Below are 9393 nucleotides of genomic sequence, written 5' to 3'. Positions count from 1 at the left end.
GATGAAAGAGGGAAATTGACTTGGTTCTTTCGCTGTTCCATTTTTTTCTTTTTTTCTATCTTTCGGCTATAGAATTACTCTGCCTATGGTGAAATTTGTAAAATTTAGTTGAATGTTACTAAGAGATACGCGATTTATCGATGGAAAGAAAGAAGAGAAATATTCACTCGTCGAAAGCTTAGTAGAACAACGTTTACTTCGCAGATGTAGAACATTTATTTCGGTTACCTATCGGTTGTATCGTTATCGACTTGCCAATCATGAAACGCAGACGCCACCGGCCAGTTTATTCAATAATAAATTATCTGACGCGTCGATTGATCACGAACACATGCTGTCCACGAAATTGAATTGTGTTCCAATCTCTGCATTATAATGTTTATATATATGTTTATGTTTATATATATGTTGAGTAAGGATTCGTTTAGTCGTAAATATGGTTTAGTCGTAAAACAGAATTTTTACACTCAACTCGATTCGCGTAATGGAAATCATAAAATTAACAAAGGACAATTGCAGTTAGATTTAAGATTAGGTAAGTGGCGAATAATGGCTCGTATAATTGATTCTTCTCTCCTTCTTTGAGGATATCTTCGCCGTTCTATAGCTTCTTTATTGTTGCAAGTGTGTAACCTTATTTTGTATAAATTAGATCAGTAACGAGAATTTAAGACGAGGATTAATTTAACAATAGCATATGAATTCTTTTCATTGAGATTTTCACACGAGAAACTGATCAGCCTTGTGAAAAATATAAAATTAATATAAAATTCCTCGATTTAATTATTTAAGTATATAATTAATATTCAGCATGCTAAAAAACGAACGATCTATTTTTCCAAATTTGCAATTATCTATCGCAAAGAATTGTAAAAAGTCACAGGCTCCAAGGTAAATTTTCAAAAGCGTTTGTAATTGTTTTCTGTTATTTTTCTCTGTGCTTGAATTTATGAAGGTGATCAGCGTGACTCCTGAGCAAATTAAGCTAACAGAATGAAATACTTTCAGTATACAATTTCAATATTTTAATATATGATTACAGAATTTCAATATTGAAATTTAAATTATTATTTAGTGTTATGCCGTAAATAATATCAATGATACTTATTACGTAAAGTACGAAATACAAATCAACGTATATTATTGAAACTCTAAAATTGAGTAACTATTGCTGTATCAAGAATACTAATTAAGAGTTAATCGCATGGATCTGCCTGAGTGACTAAGGAATTTTACAATAGAAGTTTTTAATCGAACTTCTCTTTCAAGCTGAGTTGACCGTGATTCAATTCACGAATATCGGAGAGGAAAAGTCGTAACAGTCTTACAGTTTCGATTCACTTTCATCTCTTTTCGAGGGGATACTCGCGATTCGCGGCTGCTTCGAGAACTTCCTGCTGGTTCATCCATTGAACCTCATTCTTCGGCGTTCTTTCAATCCCTCGTCTTCCATAGACAAGTCGTAAATCTTTCGAAAACTATTAGCTTGTCCAAGAAGTTTCTTTCGTTTTATGAGGAAATAATAGACGCACAACGTTTTTTTGTTTTATATTATTTTGTCGAATTACGTACGATCCAATTTGTTCTGTTGAGATAAATTTCACAGACTTGGTTTTACGTTTGTACGAAGGTGCATCGTTGTAAAAGACACGCTTGCGAAAGAAAGACACTTTCCGGACAACCTAATACTTTCTCTGTTCGTAAAAATTCTGTTCTACGTTTATTTCGTTCTTTCATATTAAAGGAAAGCGATACTGATCGATAAGTTACTTGATACCGTTTAGTATGTGTAACTGGTTAAAGTATAGTACAACTGGTTCTTACGAGTTTCGTAGCATTCAAATATTTAGTGTGTCTCATTAATCGTACTATAAAGGATAAGGTAAAATTTTCTACGTGAAGAAATAAATCGAAAATGTATAATTTTACAATGTACATTTTAAAATGTACAATTTTATCCTACGACGTTCTTCTTTTTGGAGAAGATAGATTTGAAATACTTTACGTCAGAAATTTATAAAGGTTATACGTTTGACAAAACCTGTTGCTTCGCTGAAAATAATACTTGGTAGGATATTCTGTCAGCCAATTTTTTTTAAGAATTTTTACGATTTTGTTGTCTCAGAGTCATAACTTTACAATGCTACAACTATACACAATTGCTTCATTACGATATATGGGATACTTGTATAATCAATTATAATCATGAAGATAAAGAGTAGTAAATGGTATAATTGAAAAACACGATTTTGTTAATGTAACTTTATCGAATAATGTTAAAAAATGACTAGAAGTGATATTAATAAGTACCTTTTAAAAATATCTGAAACGAAGATTAATGGAAATGCTATATATATATCGAAATAAAAAATATTGAAAAGTCCTCTGAGCTGTCTTGTTATTTTATAAATTTTTATTATAGATACTATACGAATTTCCAGCTATGCGAATAATTTTCCCATTTAATTTAGGAAAAGTTTCATAAACTAAATATATTTCATTACGGTATATTTAACTCTATTTAATTGCATTTACCTATATTTAGCTATGTTTAATATAGAACACCTGCGTCCCATATATAATATAGTTTATATGTAAATATAATACAGCTTCATTGACGGTATCCAAAAATTTTTTTTTTTTTTAGGCACGGATTGGCTTGGTCTTTGATCAGAACGTCGGCTATTATACTCGATAAATTTTCATTATCCCTCGTGTCATCAATTTCGCGGCACGGAAATTCATCGTTGCTCGAACCACGCGAAAAATATCCAGGCCAAAGGAACGAACGAGAGAGAGAGGGGGGGGGCAGGAGGAAATGGAAGAAGAAAAATGCGAGAGAAATAAAAAGGAGGAGACCGAAAAGAGAGCTGTTCGTATTAGGTCGGTGAGGTACGTATAGACGACTTTGAAGTGGGTACATGAATAAAAAATATGCCGCTAACACGCGTCGACCTATTTCGGCTTCTTTCTTCTTACTTTCTTGTAACCATGAATATTAAAACGCGTATAGTTCGTGAAATGTTAAGGGCCAGTTATCGAGTAAAAATTTTTAAGGAATTAATCGATACATCGATTCTGTTTTGTCTTTCGCTTTTCTTACGAATTTCAATAACTTTGAAGGAAAGCAATCTTTCGTTTATATTTAAATTTAATTAGAAGCATCGTAATTTAGACAAAAATTATGTTCCATTATGTAATATGGAAAAACGTGTAAAATATTCGAGGAATAGTACTCGATATAATATTATCCAGTGCTATTATCGAGTATTATTTAAATTATATCTATAAAAATATTAATTTGCATATTCAACCTACAGCATAAGCGATATACAAAAGTATTAGAATACAAAAACATTAAGGGATTAATAAACATGAAAGTTTATATTATGAAATAATTCATCTCTTCTAAGTGATGCTTTTAATATGTTATTAATCATGTCAAGTACTGTTTTATTATTATGTTATGAGATGTAAATGGTGGGTGGGAATGACAGGGGATGAATGGGACTATATCATTGAGCAGAACATTTTGATAAGTTACGACAAGAGGTATTTATAACTTCCAGCACTAAGTAATAGTACAGTAATGCATGGGAAAGATAAAATGATGAACATTGTATTTTTCTCATTGTACCTTAGAAGTTTGAACAGTGTTTATGATTTTTTTAAATGACCAATATACGTAATCGACATATACAATTCAAAATTCTTTCTAAAATCTAAATGTAAGCACAAAAACTTGCGTCTATCAAAAATGTCAAACTTCTGATGAAGATTCTTTCCACAAGTGAAACACAAGCGAGGAATTGAAACTTTCATTTCACTTTCCAATCCTAAACTTCACTTTTCATTCACTGCCAGAGCAACAAGTTCAGAGGATTCATTCATGCCTCGAAACAGTAGAAAGTAGGGGAAAAAGAGCGGGCACAAAGTGGGACAAAGGACACGTATAAATTAGAATATATTCATTTTGCTACGATTACTGCACAGAAAATAATCGATTCGAACTGACCAGCAGTCTCCTCGTATTTAAATTGCTACAATCAATCAGATCAAATAAAAAAGAATCGGACAAAGCTAAGGAAGGGACCGAAGACGCACAAAAATCAGAATAAATTTTATAATTATTCGATAGACAATGATCGAGCGAAACTCAACGTCGATGGTCTTGCGTATAAATTCAATAAAGGATGGACGATGCAAATTTATCAACAGTATCCTCGCATAAAAGTTCCTCACCTTTTTGACCAAGTAAGAAACCACGCGAAATGAAGAAAAGAAATTACACACAGAAATAAATTAGAATGATTTCTTGTAACTACATTTAGCGTCACGATGATTTCATAGAAGATATAGTGGATTTAAACTCACCGATGTCACCGAACTCAATATCTTCACGTTGGAATTCCACCCTTTCGAGCAGGTTGGATGAACACTCGTATGGAGCGCAACTGGTACTGAGCTGTGGCGAAACTAAGGTCCTGGTGCTCCTTCTCCACCACTTGTTCGCTTGCCAGCAGTTTCCAGCTATGTCGAGCACGATGCGCAACCTCGAATATTTATGCAACCCTCCCCACCAGCAGGACGAGCTGTTCGAAACGAAAATTGTTTCAGGACTCGGAAGGTTTTCCCCTTCTCTTCCGACATTCACCTATCCGCGCTTCGGCTCGTTTCCTCCCCAGCCACCGACAAATCTTTTCTCATGCAAATAAACGAACGATTGGTATTTTGAACGCGGAACTCCCGTGGTTGGCTTAGTAGAGTTAAATATGGGAGGGACTTCAGGTTTGTTGACGTCAGGTACGTTCCTTGATGCGTGATGGTAATTTTAGACTGACGCAAATTGTTCTTCTTGGGCTGCTTGTTTTCGCAAATAAACTTTTATGATTGACGAAAGCGCAAAATGAGATTTCGGGGAAGGGGGAGGTCTGTAGAATTTTGAACATAATTGAAAAATGTAGGTATTTCATAATTTTATGGACAGGATGTATATGGAATGGATGTGGATGGTAACTGATGGTACAAGCGGAAAGGGGGTGAAAGAAGTCGAAAATATAGAATAAAAATTTTTTTCTTAATTTTTCCATCGAGACAACGATCTACAGTGAGATCCGTTATAACGAGATAAGATTCAAAGTTGATTTTCTCGAAAACAAAGCCTCGAACGAAAGATTTCTATTCTATATTTTCTTTTTTCGCGTAGAATCACCCCCTTTCCGCTTGTACCACCAGTTACCAACCACCCTGTATATTCGTACGTGAAGCTAGTCTAAAGTCTATTATTATAAATACTAAATGTACAGAAAATCGGTTAGGTGTTCGAACTGTAAGACATATCCAAGTAAAATCATATATCTAAAAGGACGAGATTCTATGTTTTTTGTTTCGAGGAAATAGGAATAATTTCTGAATTTCGCCACTGGTAATTAGTGGTACACAAAGTTGGTAAAAACAAATCAAACAGATGTTATATTCAAATACGATTGCTCACGTGCAGCGGATGCCTGGCAGCCGCAGTAGAGCGTGCCTGTCTATGGTCAGACGCGTGCAAACAGGCGGAAACACAAATTAACAGTAACAGCTTAATCTTAAATCTTCCTACACCTTAACACATCGTTACAATTCCACGTATTTGCCCTTTCGAGTTCTCATTTATTCTATTAAAAAGTTTCTTTAAAATTCTGATCACTGAATTAATTGATTATACATAATCTATAAAATTTAATTTTTTTTTTTGTAACCATCAAAAAACACGATGTCTATGTTAAAATAGCGTTAGGCAAAAAACAGTTTCTGCGACCATTATCATCGTTATCATGCGAACACAGTCTCATGGTAATATACCTCTCGCATTTGCATAAAAAGGCATTTTTAATATTTATCTAATATTATAAATATTTATGATGAATTTCTTTTTTTGCAGTAATCTGTTTCAGAAAACCTTACGTTACTTATTTATCAAAAATTCCTGATTTAAAGACGTGGTACTCCGTTACGAATATTCTTCGTTCACTCGACGAAATCCTTACACTTCCAAAATTATAAATCAGAGAATAAAAATATTTCATCTGTCGGAGATGAAAGAACACCGGAGCCTTTGGAACTTTGGATAACCCCGCAACATTGTAACCTAGAGTCTACTATAGCAGTAATTAAACAATTGTAGTTATTTAATCCGATTGTAATTGTTCGAGATTGGTGATAGTGAGCTCTGGCTCGAGGCGACAGTCTGTCGCCCAACGTTGCCGCGGCCAAGGAATGAACGCTTTGTTTAACGAAGGTATGGAGTAATCCTATAGCTCAAAAGCTTAAAATCCTATAGCTTAAAAGAAATATTCGTGGCGACACGTGACAGTAAATATTCCAACGGTTTTTGTCCCGTGGCTCGCCACGCGCAGACCCTATTCCTGGAGTAAGATAATTGCCAGATGTCGATGCGTCTCCACAGTACATGTTCAGCTAGCTCGAGGGCTCGTTATAAATCTTAAGATTTAGTCAACTAAAGTCCATCAAACAGACAAACAATCTTTGTCCCCACTACGGGAAAATAGGGGAGACCAATTTTTCAACGAGCGGCGTCTCCCACTAGCAACTTCCCCTCGAAAACAGCCAGCATCTCTTTCTAACCACCGGTATAGAGATTGACCAATTAGCGGCAACGACAATTTCCCTTACTTTCTGAACGGAGGCTTTTCTCGACGAATCCGATCTCGTGTCCTTAGACACGCCCCAATATAGTTTTCCTCCGTGGTATCATCGGGACGGGAAAGTCATTCTCGCTCGCGATCTCATCGACTAAAGACTAACATCTTCGCGATCAGTGGTTATTTCACGTTTTAACCAGACTTAGACTTTGTGAGTACGTCCTTTTGTCATCCCGTTGGCCGCGGCTACGTTGGGCGACAGACTATCGCCTCGAGCCAGAGCTCACTATCACCTATCTCGAACAATTACAATCGGATTGAATAACTACAATTGTTTAATTACTGTTTTAGTAGACTCTAGGTTACAATGTTGCGGGGTTATCCAAAGTTCCAAAGGCTCCGGTGTTCTTTTATCTCCGACAGGTGTTCTTTCATCTCCGACACATCGATTTCCAATCTGTCTTGAATAGATCGATAAAATCGCGAAGGTGAATATTTTTATGGCCCACGAATATAATTCCAATCGAATTGCCTTGAATATTTGATCCGTCAATCGCGTGAAGGTACTTGTAACTCACGCTGGGATGATGCGCGTGAGCGAATTCATCATCACGCGAGATTCCCTCGCAACGCGTTTTCATGTAACGCTATATCCATCGCGTAAACGTGGCCACGTGAACAGGGGAAGGCGGCGAGTGTACGTTAAATATTATGCCGTAGTTGGGTTGGTTAATTGGTCAGAGCAAGCCAGTTAGTTTCATTACGTTATCTCCATCTTCGTGGGTTTCGCACAATGGAGGCCTCTTCCAGTATCGGGGCCACTAGGCCTGCGTGCGTTCTAGAGCCTCTTTATCCGAACGAGACCGATTCTTCGATCGAATTCTATCGTTCTCCATAGTTTCCTGCTTTCTTTTTCGTATTTTTCATATTTCGATGAGACATGGATTTTAGTAAATGAATTTTTTGACGTATTAGTATGACGTATTATGTAAATAATTTGGAATTTCTTATGTAAACTATAACTGGTGCATAAACACGTTGCGTAAACTTGGCTTAATTCCTGGTTTGTGATAATTCATATGTTCTAATTTTACCGATGAAAATTATATCATCCAGAAAATATGACATTCAAACGCTGATTTCAATGACTGCATCTTCCGAGATGACAGACAACCGTCTGTGTAACTTAAGAACATTTTTTTAGATATAGCGCGAGTTTGAGCTAATTCTGACTGCGATCTGAAGCAATTAGTTACACATATCGTAGCAAATATTTATTGTTTAATATCAACTATTACACTACACACTGTACGATGCGAACAATCGGATGAATTTCCAACTCAATAGCAGTATTGTTTAATCTTAAAGCTGATACAAACGTATTACACATATCGCTGACGTAGTCGACTGCATATGTGCATAGATGAAGTATTATGACAGAATTACCGATACGTATTATGCGAGGATAGGGAACACCATTGGAAATGTCATTGCATGTTATGAATAACATTATATTGCGACAAAGAAAAGGCATCTATAAGAAATGAGCAGAATTACACAAGCAAAAGCTACATAAATCTCAGATGTATCAAATAAATTCCTTAAAACATGTACGATGAATATATTACGAACACTCTTAAAAAAAGTTCTTTTCAATATGCTTGAACGCATAATTTTTCGATTCTATTTCCCAGTCCCTCTCATATAACCTCTTTTCCAACATACAACTAAACTACTCAATCTTCTATTTCCTAGCCCGACTTGTAAACTGTTTCCCAGCTTCTCTGCAAGCCTCTCTTCCATCGTATAACCCTCTTCAGTCCTCTTTTTCGATCAGACTTTACTCGAATACAAAAATGCTTATCGTGACAACACATCGTTATACTATTCGCGTGAGAATCAAATTTGATCAAGGATATTTATGTAAATTTACACCTTCGTGTATCAAAGACATTATTAAGATGAGAGAAAAAAAGAAAAAATATGTCAAAAGGCAAAGTTTATACTTTAATGAATGATCAACGAAATAGATTGTAAGCAGAAATTTGTTTATTTACCAAATATTCTGGAACATTATAAAGAATACATTTTTGTATATTAGGAACGTCTTACGGATTTTCTCGTTTCTAAATTTCCTATAGATGGATAAAACTCCACACTAATGTTCTATCTATGCACATTAATGTCTCAATGAAAATTAATATTTTTACATTGGGTAGGTATTAGGAGAGTATTAATTAAAGAAATGTTGAGATTAACAAGAATAAATTATGCAAAAGATCGCTATGAAGAACGACATCTTTTTATGTAGCACCGAATCTATCGAAAAATAGAATATTTTTATGATGCAGTAGTGATTTTTATTCAAAGCTTCTCTAGTTTCTCAAAAATGCATAGAATGTACGTTGCATAACCATCTATCAACCACGCGTAATAAGTATATGGTAGATAGTAGCAACGACAATATGGAACAAGTTTACTATAGAAAATTAGATCTCCTCGTAGAGGATCGTGCGTTTTAAAAATCACAATGCTTTCGACATTCGTTGAATGTTCTCATCGAAAGCCTTTTCACGTTTAAAAATCCACATAGTCTAATAATCGACTCGAGTCGGCGAATAACGAAGATCGTAACTTTATCTTGCATTTTTCGATCGAAAAAAGAAAAGAAGCAAAGAAGGTGAACGTAACGAAAAAGAATAAAGAGGATAAAAAGCGCGTGCACGAGAATTACGCGAGCTTCGAA

At 35.2% G+C, this 9393-nt stretch overlaps 1 long non-coding RNA gene across 1 annotated transcript; it reads left to right on the top strand.

Annotated features, from left to right (window-relative positions):
- The first annotated feature begins 2856 nt into the window (after positions 1–2856).
- On the top strand, positions 2857–4387 carry LOC126876011 (uncharacterized). The gene is made up of 3 exons (XR_007693869.1): positions 2857–2892; positions 4139–4254; positions 4332–4387. It is a non-coding gene; the product is annotated as an uncharacterized LOC126876011 (long non-coding RNA).
- The last annotated feature ends 5006 nt before the right edge of the window (positions 4388–9393 follow it).

This window comes from Bombus huntii, unplaced genomic scaffold (genome assembly GCF_024542735.1).
Source record: "Bombus huntii isolate Logan2020A unplaced genomic scaffold, iyBomHunt1.1 ctg00000061.1, whole genome shotgun sequence".
Taxonomy (NCBI): domain Eukaryota; kingdom Metazoa; phylum Arthropoda; class Insecta; order Hymenoptera; family Apidae; genus Bombus; species Bombus huntii.
Note: the sequence above shows the minus strand (reverse complement) of the source record. Positions and strands in the feature narration are given on the sequence as shown.